The following is a 17,543-nucleotide window of genomic DNA, read 5'->3' as shown; positions in this document are numbered from 1 at the left end:
GTCGGATGTTTAACCGACTGAGCCACCCAGGTGCCCTTCCCTTATATTCTTGCTCAACAAGCTGTGTTCTATTCTCTTTCAAATTCTTCCTCAGGCTCCCCTCCTCCAAGAAGCCTTCTTAGACTAAGGTGCCTCTTACCGCCCTCAGGATCCTGGTGCATTTGTTTCCAAATTTCACTGCCCAGGCTTCCCCTTGTGGGACTTCCCCACTAGATTTTGTGAGAGAGGGAGAGCCGGTAGGCCTAGACTCAGGTTACCTACATCCTGTTTGCTTTCTCCTTCCCAGTCCTTAAATCTCCTGGGCCTCGGTCTTCTGCCTCCAGAATGGTTTTCCCCGACAAACCCACCGAGCCTTCTAAGCCCCAACCAACCCACCTAAGCCGTCTAAGCCCCACAGCATCCCACAGCCCTGGGTAATTTGGTTGTGCTATTCTACTGCCTTGTTCTGTCTGTCCTTTGTTCTCTCTTATGGGTAGAGCTGAGGGTGAGGATTGGGTTTCTTCCTTCCTTCAAATCTATCTAGGGCTCAGGACCAGGTTGTCAAGGGTGTAGGAGAATAATGTGACCCCACAGGGCTCTCAGGTGCCACAAAAGAGTCTTCTGACGGTCCCTTTTCTCCCCAGACTGAACCCAACCTTGTTCACTGTGCAAGCCTTTGACACAGCACAATTACAGCATTGAGCACAACACAGAGACAGGCACTGCCCTGCACTTGACCCCTCATTTATTCAAACCCTCACTCTCATTCCCATTGAATGAGAACGGACATTTTGGGCTTTCTCAGAGTGGGCCAGAGGGCTGGATGAAGAGCCAAGTTCACCCAAGTCTTTGGCACGGCCATTCATTGGGTCCCTCTGGTGTACGGACACCCTCTCTGATCCTCAGCTTCACTTCCAGGGCTGGCGAGGTCTGCATGAGCCAGAGGAGGCTAAGGGCAATACCACCACCATTTTAATATCACCGCTTACCACGTCAAGTCAAGGGACAGTTATCTTTTCCATTTTACACAGAACGAAACTGAAGCACAGGGAGGTTAAGTAACTTGACCAAGGTCACACAGCAAGGAAGGGGCAGAGGCAGGGTTTGCACTCAGTCCCACATCTCCAAAGCCCACTGTCTTCACCATGACCCCGCACTGCCTCCCATTTGGCTGGTGCTTGGAGCTTCGCCAAAGCACTTTCACACACACCTTCTCATTTGCTCCCCACCCAGGGAGTGTTTATGTGACTTGGCCAGAGTTAGGCAGCTAAATTAGAGACAGAGCTGAGTCAGCCGCCTGGATCCACGATACCTACTGCCTCCCTGCACAGGGAGACCCCTGGTCCTAGGGTTAGCTGCCCCCTCCTATTCCTGACTTCGGTTCTAGGCAATGGTTAACTGGACTAAGACTGTGGTCATATCTCCTGTTCGTTTATCTCCCACCTGAACGTGGGCTAAGATGTTTCTGATCTCAGAGGGCATCCAGCATGTATCCGTGCCTCCCCTTATCAGCCGTGATGTTCCTCCATGCTGCTGTGGGTGGGTGTCTAATGTCCTGAGCAGTGATTACCAAGGACCAGGCCATCTTGGGCAGCTCAATATCCTTCACGGTTCTACCGGCTCCAGATGAGCTCTTCTGTCTTTGACAGTCCTGTCCTTTCTGTCCTGATACCCCTGAAAGTAGTTTGCTCTTGTTCTTTCCGTGTGTCTAATGGTTGAAGAACAGGAAGGAACTATTGAGGAACTAGGGAAGTACCTGCAAGGATACTGGCTTCTGCAGGATAATTTGAACCAAAGTCTATTTCAACCCCCTCACCTTACCTTGTACTATCCATGGCATGAATTTGCCTGTCTCATCCTTTTTACCCTTCCTAGGAGGGGTAGGGGATGAGGCTCTTGTGTTGGAGAGGTGAATAGGGCCTGTGTAGTGCACACACATCTCTGGTAAAATGAGCCCCAGGTTCTTTGGTGTGTCCAGAGTTATTAACCTCACCCAGTGCCTGTGAACTGCATCTGTGGGTCTGGAGGGGCAGCATTAAAACCTTTCCTGGGACCGTAGCCAATAGAGGGGGTCTGTTTTAAGCTTTGCTGGTAAAATGAACTCCCCTTCCTCCATAGGCACAGGACAGCCCATCCTACCCTCCGCAGAAGTCAGGGTCTGGGGTGACTAGCTTTGGGGGCAAGTAACAAACTGTTCCTCCTTTCAGTTAGCCTGGGGCTTGTCGGAACAAGTGACGGGGAAATAGGGAAGTTGGGGACAGTCACAGTCATGAACACCCATCAGACTCCCTTCCCATAAAAACCACACAGCTCCCACTCCCCAAAGGCCCAAGACTCCAGAGAGAGGACATCTGAGACCCCACCTCTACTCAGGAGCAAGGTGGCGCTGGCAGGAGGATGCCTCTCTGAAAGATTTCCGAGGTGGAGCACGTGGGGTGGCCCACTCTGGGAAGAAGGGGGACAGAAAGAATACGGGGACGTGGGTGGGTAAAGGGAAAAGGCTGTAGAACCCCGGAGGGTCTGCTGTGGCTCGTCCCTCTCCCACCCCACCCCTTCACGTCCCAAAGGTCTGAACTTTTCATTCGTCTTTAAGCGAGGCGCGGAGGTGGGGGGGGGGGGGGGGTCGTACCGAGGGAGGAGCTAGAGGCCGCCACCACGGACGAGGACCCGTCTGGCCCAACCCCTTCATTTCACTACTGGGGGTGGCAAGGAGGAAGTGGTGAAGGAGAAGGTCGGCGGAGGAGGGAGGTGGAGAGCAAGGACCTGGCAGAAGCCAGTCCGACTGGGGGAAAGTCCCGAGCAGCGGGAGAGCTCTGAGTTCCAGGCCCGGCGGAGGGGGTGGGGGGGGGGAGGGGGGAGTCGTCTATCGCGAGGGCCTGCGAGGGTCGCCGGCAGCTTCTGCCACTTACCTGGCGCGCGGAGGGAGAGCCGCAGCCGCTCGGCGGTGTGGCTCCCGGGTTTCCCGACGGGACGTCCTGGAGGGCGGGGCCGGGGCGGGCCCTGCACGGCCGCTGGGGCGCGCACTTCCCGCCGCTCCCGGGCTAGGTGCAGGCGGCCACCCGCAGCGCCCGGAGCTCTGCTGCGGGCGGCCGGGAGGCCGGCGGCCTGCTGGGGCGCGCCCCCTGCCCCAGGCTCCCACCGCCCCCGCCCCCGCCCCGCCGCTGCTAGAAGCTCCTCCAGCTTCTCCTGGTCTCAGCCCACCCAGGGGTACCGTCCCCGCGGCCAGGCTCTCGGAGCCGAGAAAGATCGGAGGGTCCTAGTGGCTCCGAAGACTCCGAAGACGACAGGCATTAAGCCGAACCGCCGGCGGCGCGGAGCAGTGTGCGCAGGGAACCGCAACGTGCGGCGCGCCGGCTCAGAGGCGGCGGCGCCGGAGGGCCAGAACGCGCCCGGGCGGCGGGAAGCCCCGGGGCTCCGTCCCAGGTTTGCTTCTCATTGGCGGGGTGGTCTCGGGCACATGACTCCTCCCCTCCATCCCCCGACGACTGCAGGTGTTAACTGTGGGCCGCGAACAGCGCTCGGGGCTTCTGACGCCAGCTCTCGAGTCAACCCCAATCCCAGCGAGCGCGAAGGTTATGAGCCAGAATGTACACGGGACGCGGCTGATCCCACAGCTAGAGTGCTGCCCTAAGTGTGGTTTCCGGAGCTGCAACATCAGCATCCTCCGATAAGTTGTTAGAGACGTAGATTGTTGGGTCCCACCCCAGACCTAAATAATAGGAAACTCTGGGGGATGGGGCCCGGCACCTTGCGTTTTTAAAAGTCCGCCAGGTAATTTTGGTGCATGCTCAACTTTGAGACCCACTGAGCAAGCAGGGGGAGGGCTAGAATTAGAATCAATACATTCAGTTCCGAAGCACAGGCTCTGAATCCCCCTGCCTTAGCCTGGGGCTGCCCCAGAATTTCCCTCCAGCTGTACGGTCCTGTGATGTCATCTTTTGGGTCCTTTATCTCAGTAATAGAGAAGTAACGTGGATGACCACAAATAGCTAGTAATTTGGAAATTTTCTATGGTAGAAACTTGGACCACTAATTCTGGTTTTCTTTTTGTTCGAGTGTTTGTTTATTTTTTTTTTAATGTTTATTTATCTTTGAGAATGAGAGAGGGAAAGAGGCAGAGTGTAAGCAAGGGAAGGGCAGAGAGAGAGGGAGACACAGAATCTGAAGCAGGCTCCAGGCTCCAAGTGTCCGGACGGAGCCTGATGGGGTGCTCGAACCCACGAACCCCGAGGTCCGGACTTGAGCCGAAGTCGGGTCGCCCAACCAACTGAGCCACCCAGGCGCCCCTTGTCTGAGTGTTTAAATGCATTTGTGTTTCTAAGCCTGTAAGACCTGGAAGCCATCGTGTACACAAGGGGGTAAATCTGAGCACGAAGACTGCTCTCAACAAGAACTGGGAAGGGCAGGGAAGCCCCTTGGGGATCCACAGTGCACCTGAGGGAAGTAATCTTGTTTTCAAATCTGGGACCCCGAGGCACGATTGAGTTATTCAGAAGGATGCCGGAGGTTTTTGGGTGATGGAGTCTGGAGAGATGAGATGAGGCCAGTGGAGGCTGGAGAAGACCTTGCCCAGGAACACTAGATCAAGGGACCATGAAGGATGGACTTCCCCAAAGGAGGCGAAAAGGGAGGCACCCATTCACTCTTGGCATGGTCCCCTCTCTCCTAACTCCAGGCCCTCCCATCCCCAACTCCCTTGCTTTCACATTAGACCCTGGGGTATAAGCTTCTGAAGACAGATCATCTTTTTTTTTTTTTTTTAATTTTTTTTTTTAACATTTATTTATTTTTGAGACAGAGAGAGACAGAGCATGAACGGGGGAGGGTCAGAGAGAGAGGGAGACACAGAATCCGAAGCAGGCTCCAGGATCTGAGCTGTCAGCACAGAGTCCAATGTGGGGCTCGAACCCACCAACCATGAGATCATGACCTGAGCCGACTTCGGCCCCTCAACCCTGAGCCACCCAGGCGCCCCTGAAGACAGATCTTATACAGAATTTACTTTGATCCTTTACAGACCCTCAGGGCTGGAAGTCCCACCCCTCCAGCGGCTACCATTCTTGTCACTTACCTTATTCAACAGGTGTCTTACTCAGACGAATGGCATCTCCTGTGAAAGACTGTGGGCTGTCGTCCCTCATTTGTGCTTTCTGGGGCTAGACAGTCCTGTACCATCTGACCCTTCGGTCTTTGGGGTTCCTCTAACTCTGCTCTGGGACCCTTGGGGTTGTGTGATCCTGGCCCGGCCCTTGGGCTTTAGTCGGGACTCAACTTGACCTGAGGGTGATAGGCTCGGCTGGACTCACAGCCTCCGTTCTTCCCCCAAGTCATGGCAGAGTCACAACCACTAACCCTAACCCGGAGTTCCCGAGAGGGTGGTGTCGGGCTTCTCAAGGAAGCCTCATCAGTCTGCGTCGTGTGCACCACATTCCAGAAGCAAATTACTCATCCCATTTTACTTCAGCTGACTCAAATTTCAGATATGACTTTGAGTCCTTAGAATAATTAGCTGCCTAATTTGGAGGTGCATATAGTCTGCAGGATACGTGACCCACCCCTGATGTGTCATACACTGAGCTATTCTCTCCTAGCTGGAAGGATGGTGTGGAGGTCAGGAAGGTCTGGAGGTGAGCCACTGCAGAATGGTGACCGTGACCTCAGCCAGCCACTGGTTGCAGCCGCTTAAGAAAACAGTGTTCTTTTTTCTTTTTTAAAAATGCTCATTTATTTATTTTGTGTGTGTGAGAGAGAGAGAGAGAACACAAGCAGGGGAGGGGCAGAGAGAGGGGGAGACAGAGAATCCCAAGCCGATTCCACACTGTCAGCACAGAGTCCAACGCGGGGCTCCCATTCACAACCGTGAGATCATGACCTGAGCCAAAGTCAAGAGTCTGACGCTTAACCAACCGAGCCACCCAGGCGCCCCAAGAAAACAAGTTTTCTTTAATTGAACTTATATAGGCATGTGGTTAAAAATTTTTTTTCAAGCACTATAAAAAGGTATGCGATGCAAGCGACATTTTTTCCCCTCCTTAGACCTTTAGTCCTCTCCAGAAATCACCTCTGCATAGTCATCCACTCTTCCCCATTACTAAGCTCTTCTGTAGAACAGGTCTGAATTCCTTGCTCCTCAAGAAATCCTGTGAATTTCATTATTTTCTCACAGTCTTGTTTTTATTTCTCGGTCATTTTAGATTCTGTTTCTGGGCGTTCTGAGTTTTGCTTTTTACATTATTGTGCTTTGGGGATTCCCCCCAGAAGGCAGGAAATGTGGTGGAGAGCAGATCGGTTGAAGCAAGTGAGACAAGGGCAGCTGACAGGACATCGGCTCTGGCCCTTATCAGGTGTCTTCCTTCCACATGTAGTCCCCAGTGAGGGGGATGCCCACCTTTAGGTGGGGCAGAATGACCGAGACTTGCCCATTAGGGCAGGTGCTGGCTGCACTTTGCAGGCCAGGGTTACAGAGGAAGCTGCTATGACTTTGCCAGGCAGGTAGAAGTGGGGTTAATGATGCCCAACATTGCTGTAAAGCTTGAGCAGATAACTGATGTGAAAGCATGATAATTTGGTTCTTCTGTTACATCTGTTTCTTTATCTTCTCTCCCCATATTCCCCCTTCCTCCTTCTCATCTCATTTCCACGCCCCAAAGAGAAACACGCAAGGCCAGAAACGTTCTAGGATCCCAGGCAGAGCTGTCCCAAGTTCTGCCACAATCCCTCATGTGGTATAGTTCACTCACCTCTGGGTACCTCAATTTCCTTATCTGTAAAATGGGTACTAGGGTAAGGTGAGTGAGGTATTTGCCTTAGGTGCAAAATTGAAGGGGACATCAAACCTCAGTTAATCGAGTAATATTTAATATGATATTTTAATACACCCAGATTAGTGCAAAAAACTTATCTTGAACAAAGTATCAACAATGGTCTTTTGAAATGTTAGAAAGTTTCTATTTTTTCTGTTTATTTATTTTAAGAGAGAGAGAGAGAGAGAGAGCGAGTGGGGGAGGGGTAGAGAACGAGAGGGAAAGAGAATCCCAAGCACTTTCAGCGTGGAGCCCAGTGCGGGGCTCAAACTCATGAACCGTGAGATCGTGACCTGAGCCGATGTCAGACACTTAACCGACTGAGCCACCCAGACGCCCCTGGAAATTTTTTGTAATTATGTTTTTTTTTTTTTAATTTTTAAATGTTTATTTTATTTTTGAGAGAGAGAGAGAGAGAGAGAGAGACAAAGTGTGAGTGGGGGAGGGACAGAGAGAGAGGGAGGGACAGAATCTGCAGCAGGCTCCGGGCTCTGAGCCATCAGCACAGAGCCCAACATGGCGCTCAAATCCACAAACCATGAGATCCTGACCTGAGCGGAAGTCAGGTGCTTAACCGACTGAGCCACCCGGGCGCCCCTAATTATATATTCTTATTAAGCACCAGCTTAATATTGCAGAACACTTCAAATTATCTTTCAACAGCCCATTCTTCCCTCCCTCACCCAAATTCTTTATAATAAAGAGCTCTTGAGGTAAAGACACACTCCCTTGTCTCTGTATAACCCTTTATCAAATAAAGGCCAAGAGCCGTATACATCCGCCCTCAAATGCTGCCCCCGGCTGTGGAGGCAGCGTCTGCCCAGACTCAAGAGCCTGAAAGACTCTTTGTTCAGGGACTGTGTCTTTACAAAGCAGGTCCACCACTTGCCGGGTTTATCATCCTGAAGGTCAAAACCTTTCTCGGCGTCTCAGAGCCAGAGTCCAGTCTCTTGCCTTAGCTGCTATACGTGGGCCCTCATCACTTCCCCTTCCCCTTTGTTGACAAGTTTGGCATAAACTGCATTAAGTGGAAGACCGGGTTTCCAGGCATGGGAAGACTAGAGATTCCCAGGGTGTGCGTTTCTCTCTCACCGTGGCTTTTGGAATCGCATTTTTCGGGTTCCTTGAGACACCAAGATGCTCCAAAATGTAGAGTTCTGTATACCAAGTTTCTGTTAGCCTCATTCTAATCTCACGGTTTCTGAAGAAGACATGGCCTCCAAGCAATAGATGGCTTCGTCCGTCATATCTATATCCTTTTGTCTCTCTAGCGGTGGGTTGTTTGAACTGACTTCTGATAGGCAGCAGCGCCACGATTCCAATGAGTTTGGTGCAGGGCTCACGACAGAAGAGTGATCAGCTGACATCTTGGGGGTGCCCCGAAGTATCAATTTAAAATAAACGATAGTGACCTGCTGGGCCGTATAGAAGCCTGAGGCAAAAAGAAAAGGTGTACCTCATATACATTTAAAAAGATATTTTTTTGGATGCCCAGGTGGCTCAGTCCGGGAAGCATCTGACTTCGGGTCATGATCTTGAGTTTCATGAGTTCGAGCCCCACATCAGGCTCCTGCTTGGGAGTCTCTCTCTCTCTCTCTCTTTCTCTCTCCCTGTCTCTCCGCCTCTCCCCCATTTGCATTTTCCCTCTCTCAAAATAAATAAATAAACTTAAAAAAAAAACAAACTTTGAAGTCTACAGCATAGAAAATTTGCCTGAGTCTCCAGCCTGCTGGCCTGCCCTGCCAGTTTCTGACTTGCCAGTCCCCACAACTACGTGAGCCAATTCCTTAAAAGAAATCTCTCTCTCTCTCTGTATATCTTGTGTCTCCAGAGAACCTGACTAATATAGTGGTTATGCATGAGGTGAGACTGCGGACATCGGGCGAGTATGGAGAATCCACTGGAAAGTATGGCTGGTCACAGGTTTAGGCCCAGCCTTCTAGGCCTCTGCCCCGTTTATGGCAGAACTGGCTGGCATCTTCTTCCTCTGTGGAACCTGGTTTAAAAAACTTTTTTTTTAAACATTTATTTATTTTTGAGAGACAGAGAGAGACAGAGCAGGAGCCGGGGAGGGGCAGAGAGAGAGAGAGAGAGAGAGAGGGAGAGAGAATTCCAAGCAGGCTCCTTGCTGTCAGTGCAGAGCCCGACCTGGGGCTCAGTCTCATGAACTGTGAGATCATGACCCGAGCCAAAAATCAAGAGTCAGGTGCTCAACTGACTTAGCCACCCAGGTGCCCCAATCTCTTGGTATTTTATATTTTGGGTGCTGTTGTAAATATTACCTACTGCAGGAAACGCTTGGTCAGTTTGTCTGCTGTATAACAGAAGCCTCCTTCTATCATTCAATGAGTAATTTTTCCTCTCTTGGAAAATCACATGGGATTGGTGAAGGGTGACTGTGGACTCTTCTGGTTACATCACACAAGGGCTTCTCCTTAAAAGCACTAAATGTTGTATGGAAACCAATCTGACAATAAATTATATTAAAACAAAAAAAGCACTCAAGATGCCCAGGATCTATCTTATGTGGACCTTTGGCAAAAGAGAACTTTAATAATTGCAAAGAATAAAGCATCTAAATGCTCACAAGGTTTTGCTGTGAGAACATTTTCTGCCCCAAGTTAATGATATCTTATTGTTTAATAGCTTTCCTAAAAAAAAAAAAAAAAGAGAGAGAGAGAGAGAGAGAGAGATGCACATTGAACCTTCTGAGACAGAGGTAATTGGATCTTAGCCTGACAGTCATTTTACCCAGAGGGAAATAATAAAAGGAATAATAAACTGTCCCCCAGGTGACAGCAAAATCTTTGTTAATCTATTCCGAAAAGATAGAAGAGGTTCCTGTCTTCTTAAACATTTGAAAAAACAGTAAATTTCATTGGAGAGGGTTGAAATGCTATCTGATATCATCTGAATGTTGTTTAATATTGTTTTAGGTTGAAAATGATTGAGAGGTGATAGAATAACTCAACAGTAGTTTTTTTTAATGTTTATTTATTTATTTTGTGTGTGTGTGTGTGTGTGTGTGTGTGTGTGAGAGAGAGAGAGAGAGAGAGAGAGAGAGAGAGAGAGAGAGAGAGAGACAAGGAGAAAGGGAGAGAGAGAATCTCAAGCAGGCTCCACGCTGTCAGAAAAGAGCCCAATGTGACCTGAGCCGAAATCAAGAGTCTGATGCTCAACTGACTGAACCACTCAGGTGCCCCAATTCAACAGTAGTTCTAATGTCCTTTTATTTTTATTTTTTAAAAAATAAAAGGACATGATATGTATTTTTTATTATTTTATTTGAGAGAGAGAGAGAGAGAGAGAGAGAGAGAGAGAGAGAGAGAGAGAGAGAAAGAATGAATCTCAAGCAGGCTCCACACTCAGTGCAGAGCCCTGGATGCAGGGCTCGATCTCACCATGGTAAGATCATGATCTGAGCCAAAATCAAGAATCCGGCGCTTAACCGACTGAGTCACCTGGGTGCCCCCTAGTGTCTTTTTAATATCCTGAACTTTTAAAAAAGTTTTTTTTAATTATTATTATTATTATTATTATTATTTTTTTTTTAGTAATCTTTACACCCAATGTGCAGCTCGAACTTACTACCCTGAGATCAAGAGTCATGCGCTTCTGACTGAGCCAGCCAGGTGCCCTGCACTTTTTGGCTCACTGCTTATTAATCCTGTGGAATTTTGATTTTCAATAGGTTACACATTCATATGGCACAACAATCAGACATTGAATAGTGAGGTGTGAGTTTCCCTCCTACTCCATTCCTGGTCGCTTAGGTTTGCTCCCCAGAGGCAGCCACCGTTACCAGTTCCTTTTGATTCCTTCCAGAGATGTAGCCCAGAGAGGGAGTCACCTTGATTGTAGCAGTTACCTTAACTAGTAAATTGTTTCACTATATTGTCTGAAATGGTTAAAGTTGTTATTAAAAGAAGTCAGCTTACTGAGCTCTCTTTGTGGCTCTGCTTTTTAACGGATTCTCTGGGGGTTTCTTTTAGACAGACATACCAACAGCATATAAGATCGGCAAGGTGGAAACAGTTTTGGAGCGAGAACTGGATTGAATTCTGGCTCTCCCAGCTACCAGGTGTCTGATTTTTAAATCCAGCCTTCATAAAATGTAGCGCTCTCCAAAGGCAATGTGTAGGTACAAAGTGGTCCTTCCTTCCCAGGTGTGGTAAATAGAGTAGGCAGAGGCCACAGAGGGCCAGGTCCCACCCCTCCACTCCCTTCTGGGTTTGGACCTGTGGATAAATCCGGAGGGCTTTGATCTCAGTGATTTCTAAACACCCCGAGATCAAGAGCGGAGCCTGAAAAGGCAGCCCTAAACTAGAATAACCTTTTCTCTCTCCGTGAAAGAGTGGCGGTCATGTTTGCTGAGAGCAGGTGAAAGTAGATTTTATTGCTTAAAATTAAAGATTTACAGAAACTCGTTGAAGAGCTACTGATTATCAGTGAGGCCCTATGAACTCCCCACAGTGGTAAGTGGGTAGAACAGTTGGACACAGTGGGAATGTGCATGGGTTTTCTTAGAGGTGGGACCTATTGCCAGAGAGGGGGTTGGTATTTAGTGGGGAATGGTATAAGAAAAATCCATGCTTAGTGAGGGGGGAAAAAAACCCCACATATTCTTACTGGTCCGTGGTGTTTTATCAACTTGAAGGGATGCTCCAGAACATCTCAGGGACTCCTGATTCCTTTAACCACTCCACGGTAAAAAATGATCTGGGATGTAGATTAGCTCATTTACCTACACGACACGATTATTCTTGCAGAACCTCAGAGAGGAACAGGAATGCACTTCTTCATATCTTCTACTAAAGAAGACGGGCCTGAAGAGGTGCCTTGATATATGCACATTCTGCCAGACTACAGTAAGATGTGACAGGCGTTTTGCCACAATAAGGGGTGAACTCAAACTTTGAAAAGGTACTGGCTCCACTTAGGAATGATCAAGACTTAAAATAGCCTGGGGTTCAGCTGTTCTAAGAGGTTCATGGAAAACTATTCCAGGCTTAACCAAACCCAGTGACTTAGCAGGTACAAAACAAGGATGCCTCAAGCATAGAGGCAGCGGGCCCCCTGCAGGGAGCTGGGGAGGGAGTTTTAGGGCCCTGATGGACTCTGTGACGTGTTATCCTGTCTTGGCATTTGATATCTTGCTGAACCCACAGGTGCTAAGTTTCAAGGTAAATTAAGTTCTTGGCCCCACTTCCAACATACGCTCGTACCTGCATGGGCGTGCGTGCGTGTGTGTGCGTGTGTGTAGGCTTCCTCCCACCAACAAGTTGTTCTCAGACACCTGCTGGGTATCCTACAATTCAAGTCAGTTCTGAAGACAGTGACAGTATCAGATTCGCAGGTTAGTGGTTCCATCTTATAAGACTGCCCCCCTCCTCCACTTCAGAAGCCAGTTGCAAGCCTGTGTTGCTACCTGTGCTTCTGATGGACTAGTTATAAATCAGAGTTCCCAAGACCCCCTTTCTGGCTTTGATTAACTTGCTAGAATGGCTCACAGAACTCAGAAACATTTCACTTGCTAGATTACTTGATTATTGTAAAAGGATATAACTTAGGGATAGCCAGAAGGAAGAGTTGCATAGGGCAAGGGATGTGGGAAGAGGTGTGGAACTTCCAAGCCCTTTCCAGGCACACCACTCTTCCCAAATTGTGTGTTCACCAACCTGGAAGCTCTATGAACCTTGTCCTTCCGGGATTTTATGGAGGCTTCATGATACAGGCAGGGTTGATTAAATCATTGACCATTGGCGAAATGATTCAACCTCCAGCCCATCCCCCCTCCCTGGAGGTCACAAGGTAGGACCAAAAGTTCCAACCCTCTGATCACATGGTTGGCTCCCCTGGCAACTAGCCCCCATCTTTAGGTGCAGTGCAAAAGTCACCTCATTAGCATTACACAAGAGACACCTTTAAGCTCTCAACACTTCCCGAAATGGCAAGGGTTTTAGGAGCTGTGAGCCAGGAACCATGGGTGAAGACCAAATATATCTATTTTTTCTTTCTTTTTTTTTTAAACTTTATTTATTTATTTATTTAGAGAGCATGCTCACGAGTGGGGGAGGGGGAGAGAGAGAGAGAGAGAGAGAGAGAGAGAGAGAGAGAGAGAGAGAGAATTCCAAGCAGGCTCCACACCATCAGCGCCGAGCCCAATGTGGGGTTCGAACTCATGAACTGTGAGATCATGACCTGAGCTGAAATCAAGAGTCAGACACTTAACCGACTGAGCCATCCAGGTGCCCCCCCCCCCCCCCATATATATTTCTTATCAATCATAATACCTAGAGTGGTCTGGGCAGTTTACCCCTTGGCATTTATTGGTCCCTTGGTGATTAATCTAAGCTCAACCCTGTGGTCCCGTTCTCCTTGCCAGGGATGGGCAAAGAAGAAAATCTGCTGGGGACCTCTGAGAAAGCTCTCATTCCTTTTGAAAAAACAGATTCAAGAATAAGACAGCCCCTCAGAAGCCTACCTGAGACTAAAGCCCACACAATGTCAGGGTGGAGCAGAGGGACAACAGAACCGGGGTCTCTGTTGACACTGTTGAGCTGGAGCTGATGCTGTTCACGGGGTCCATCCCTCCCTGGTGTCTCTGATATGAGAGAACCCAGTGGGCTGACTGGATCAAAGGGAAAACTGGGGGCACCAGCCCCAGGACCTCCTCTGTGGGCTAGACCTAGACATCCTCTGTGGGCTTTAAGATTTTGCCTTGAGTCTACGAAAACTAGAATTATCTACAGAACCCATAATGCAACGGGGGAAACAATCCTACTTGGGGAGTCAAAGGACCTCAGAGCCCCAATGGCTCACAAAGTCATGTCTGAATGGGAACTGTAGCCTGCTGCCCGTGTGAGCGGCTTCTCTGAGACCTTGTAGAGGAGTCCATTCTGGAACTGCGGGTCAGGCACTTCTCACCTCTGGAAGCAGAGAGTTCGAGTCCAGGGAATGATCTAGAGGAGCCAAGTCACTTCACCTGGGTTATCCCATGGCTAGATACTATGGGAGAGGCACAGCTCGGTATATGGGGCTGGGTGGGGGGGAGGGGCTGATAGAACTACCCCCAATTCAAGGAGACAGAGAGTGACTGCATGAAGTCCCTCAGTTGCTGGTGGTTCTGTAATGTGAGCAAGTTGTTTAACCTCAGAGATGATAAGGGTCTGCTGTGAAATTTAGATGAGATAATATTTACAAATCGCTTACTTGCTCAGAGATGATAAACACTCTGTGTTCAACAACAACAACAACAACAACAACAACAACAACACAGGCACGCCAGGCCACTCCTCTCTCCCCACCGAAGGAGAGCCATTGCACTCTACTAAATCTGCTGGGGCCACTCAAGCCTGAGTAGGACAGTCAGTGGAGCCAAGGTGTGGCTTTCTTGGTAGGTGACTATAACTCCACCTGAAAGTTTTATTTACTCGTTTTCAGAGTTTCAGTAGGAGCCTTGCAGCTCCATGAGCTTGACTGACCCATGAAGTTTGGTCTGGGATTGAGAGTGGGCAAGAATGACCACTTGGATCCTGCTCAAAGTTCTTTCATTTTGGTTTACTCCTAAAGCAGCTGAAAGCAGTGCACAGGAGGGAAACGAGACAAAGGTACGTCCAGCTGGGTGGCTGCCACTCCCCACGGCCTCTTGTGTCAATTCCCAGAGAAACACCTCACTCCAGAGTTTGGAGGTGTCAGCAGTCAATGGGGAGCAAGATGTTGGCCAGACCAGACAGCACAGGACTGTGAGTTCGTCACCTTTCTACCTCTGGCACGTCATACCCAGGAACAACAAAGATATACTTGAGCCATGTCGCTCGGGTCTAAGTCCAAGCCTTGAAATTCTTCCTGTATCACCCTTGGTGCAAACACTCCTTATCTGTACCTATGTTGTATACAGGTGCTTATTAGCCTGGAAGGAGCCTGGTGAATTCTTAAAAGCTGTATGAATTGTGAAAAATTCCCCCTTCCTCTGGGCCCGTGCAGAACTGTGTCAGGACACAAGCCGTACAACCACATGTTGGACAGAGTTCCCATTTCTGTCCAGGGCCTGCCATTGTGGACTCTGTCTCCAGGTAGACAAGGGAAGCGGGCTTCACTCAGGGTGAAGCCTGACTTACGGGCAAACTCTAGGAATCCCACTGCTTAGTCAGTGTTGCTGTTTCCCTAAGAATACACCCAAATCTGATGTCAGGAGCTGCATGGAGCCTGATGACAGCTTTGGAACCCGGGGCTGCCTGCTGAGCACAAAAATGTTAGTCTGTGGAAGTTGACTTCTGACCAAACTCAGGAGAGATTGGGAAGCTTGACTAAGCACAAAGACACACAGGGATTGGGACAGTCAAGTGTAAAGGACCACACCTTCTTTGTCTAGCATATCATCAGGGGACTACCTCCCTTTGATTCTTAGTCCATAAAATTCAAATGAGGCCCAGCTCACTCCCCAGCACCAACAGTGAACCTGTGATCCTTTGGCCACAGTGTTTGGGTTAGGGTTAGGCATAGTACCCAAACCAGACTACTCAGAGCCTCCTCTGAGATATTTCCTGAAACCAGCATAAAAAACAAAACAAAACAAAACAAAAAACCCTTCCCTCCTGCCCATACTTCCTACCCTCCACCCACGTGACCACTGTGGAATCATTAGCTGAGAAGAGGATTAAGTTGAGAGCTGCTAAGCTAGCTATCATGGCCGTAGCAGGAGAAGGAGAGTCAGCCTGAACATGAAGCCAATACTGAGAAAGCAGACAATAAAGGAAAGAGTGAGAGGAAGTGTGTCTGAAGTCATTTATTCCCAGACTTCTCCCTTTTCAACTTTGTTTTCTTTCTTTCTTTCTTTCTTTCTTTCTTTCTTTCTTTCTTTCTTTCTTTCTTTCTTTCTTTCTTTCTTTCTTTCTTTCTTTCTTTCTTTTTCTTTCTTTCTTTCTTTCTTTCTTTCTTTCTTTCTTTCTTTCTTTCTTTCTTTCTTTCTTTCTTTCTTTCTTTCTTTCTTTCTTCCTTTTTCTCCTTCCCTCCCTCCCTTCCTTCCTTTCTCCATCCCTCCCTCCCACTCTCCCACTCTCCCTTCCTCCCTCCCTCCCTCCCTCCCTTCTTTTCTTTCTTTCTTTTTAGAGAGAGAAAGCACTCACAGAGGGGCAGAGGGAGAGAGAGAGAATCCTAAGCAGGGTCAATGCTCAGCTCAGAGCCCAATGCAGGCTCGATCCCATGACCCTGGAATCATGACCTGAGCTGAAATTGAGAGTTGGATGCTTAACCGACTGAGCCATCCAGGCACCCCTTCAACTTTCTTTTCTTTCCTTTTTCTTCTTTCCTCCTTTCCTTTTCTTCTTTTTTCCTTGTTTTGGTTGAAATTTTTTTGAGTGTGTTTTTGTTACTTGCAACCCAAATAAAGAATCTGACCAATAAATAGTGTGTGCACTGAATTAATGTATTGCTAGGGCAGGGAGCTATGTTCACTTAAAACCAGGCCTGGCAGGGAGGAAGCAAAGAGAAACTCCCAAGAAAAACTTAGAAAATGATGCTTTTGCATCTCTAGGGAGCAGAGATGGGGAGCTGAGTGGTGACTCATAGTGGAGAAGGTGAGGACATATTGGATTGGGAGGGATGGACCACCCATCCTTCTAGGCTTTATCCTATGAGATGCCCTTGAACCAGCCAATCTCCCTGGTAGAACTTGGAGATACATGGGAAGCCAGGAGAACTGGTTGACTTTCCCTTGGGGGGTGAGATGACCCCAAGACTAGAGAGGCAAGAGCCTGGTCAGGTGTCTGGCCTATCTCCAAGCCTCTCAGGGCATGCTGCACCTCAGTCCCTGTTAGTGCTGGCCAACCTAGGGACATCACCATTTCTCTACTTCATTACAACCTTGGGCTCAAGCCTGTTGATGTTCTATGGCCAAATATGTCCCTCATGTTTGCTTTGGAAAGGTTATACCCAAATTCCCCTCTAGAATCTCCTCTGTTGTACGTAAATAGTGCTGCTGTAAACCCCCTGGGTGCATGGGTCTGGTCATTTTCCTGGGGTAAACTTCTAGAAGTGGAACTTGTTGGGTCAAAGGCTATGAACATTACCAAGGTTTTTGATTCTTACACCAGCAGAAAATATTATCCATTACTAGAACACAGACATACAGATTTCCACCTTTGTCAACTAGGAGAAGGCTGATGGCCAAATAAGTAATGTAAGAGGTGACCTGTTTTTCAGAAATACAGACTCATGTCACAATGTCTATAATAAATTAAATTAAGACCATAATATGTGCTGTGGATACAGCAGATCACATGGCATTAAACAAATTGGATTGCCTGGTTCCCTGGAGACAAGGGCTAGAAAGCACCGGAGAGAAGTAACGGGGTTCTCAGGGTGCCTCCTTGGAAGTAGGAAGTGTTGCAGACGGCAGCTGCGTTTCCTGAGGGTAACTTCAGTGTAAGTGGGGGTAGCACCAGAGGAAGGCAAAGGACATTTCTCTCAGGGAACTCTTTGTTTGATGAGGGAGATCACCAGCTACAAACAAAATGATCTCAGGAGAGAGATTTTGTCCTGGAACAGGCGAGAATGTTCTACCATTCTGTCCACAGTTGGAAAGATTAATGTATTTGACAATGTCTTCAGAATGTGGGAAGAGCTGTAACAGAAGAACGTATGTAGGGGATCCGGGGGTGGCACAAAGGAGGGAGCCATTAACTTCGCCTGTTGGAGAAAGAGGAGCCATGACCTGGTTTGTGAAGAATGAGTAAAAGTTTGCCAGGTGGGTGAGTGGGA

The 17,543-nt window shown here is 48.6% G+C and overlaps 1 protein-coding gene and 1 pseudogene across 1 annotated transcript in view; both read right to left on the bottom strand.

Annotated features, from left to right (window-relative positions):
* The window catches only part of GALNT6 (polypeptide N-acetylgalactosaminyltransferase 6), a 35,829-nt gene extending 32,717 nt beyond the window's left edge, over positions 1–3,112 (bottom strand). Inside the window, exon 1 of the mRNA XM_058742749.1 lies at positions 2,889–3,112. The gene's annotated coding sequence lies outside the window, so the exon portion shown is untranslated. The remainder of the gene's footprint in view (positions 1–2,888) is intronic.
* LOC131483846 (actin-related protein 2/3 complex subunit 3-like) lies at positions 2,665–12,013 on the bottom strand (annotated as a pseudogene).
* Between the last annotated feature and the right edge of the window lie 5,530 nt (positions 12,014–17,543).

Source organism: Neofelis nebulosa, chromosome 8 (assembly GCF_028018385.1).
Source record: "Neofelis nebulosa isolate mNeoNeb1 chromosome 8, mNeoNeb1.pri, whole genome shotgun sequence".
In the NCBI taxonomy this organism is placed as follows: Eukaryota; Metazoa; Chordata; class Mammalia; order Carnivora; family Felidae; genus Neofelis; species Neofelis nebulosa.
The sequence above is the reverse complement of the archived record's forward strand: the minus strand, read 5'-3'. Positions and strand labels throughout refer to the sequence as shown.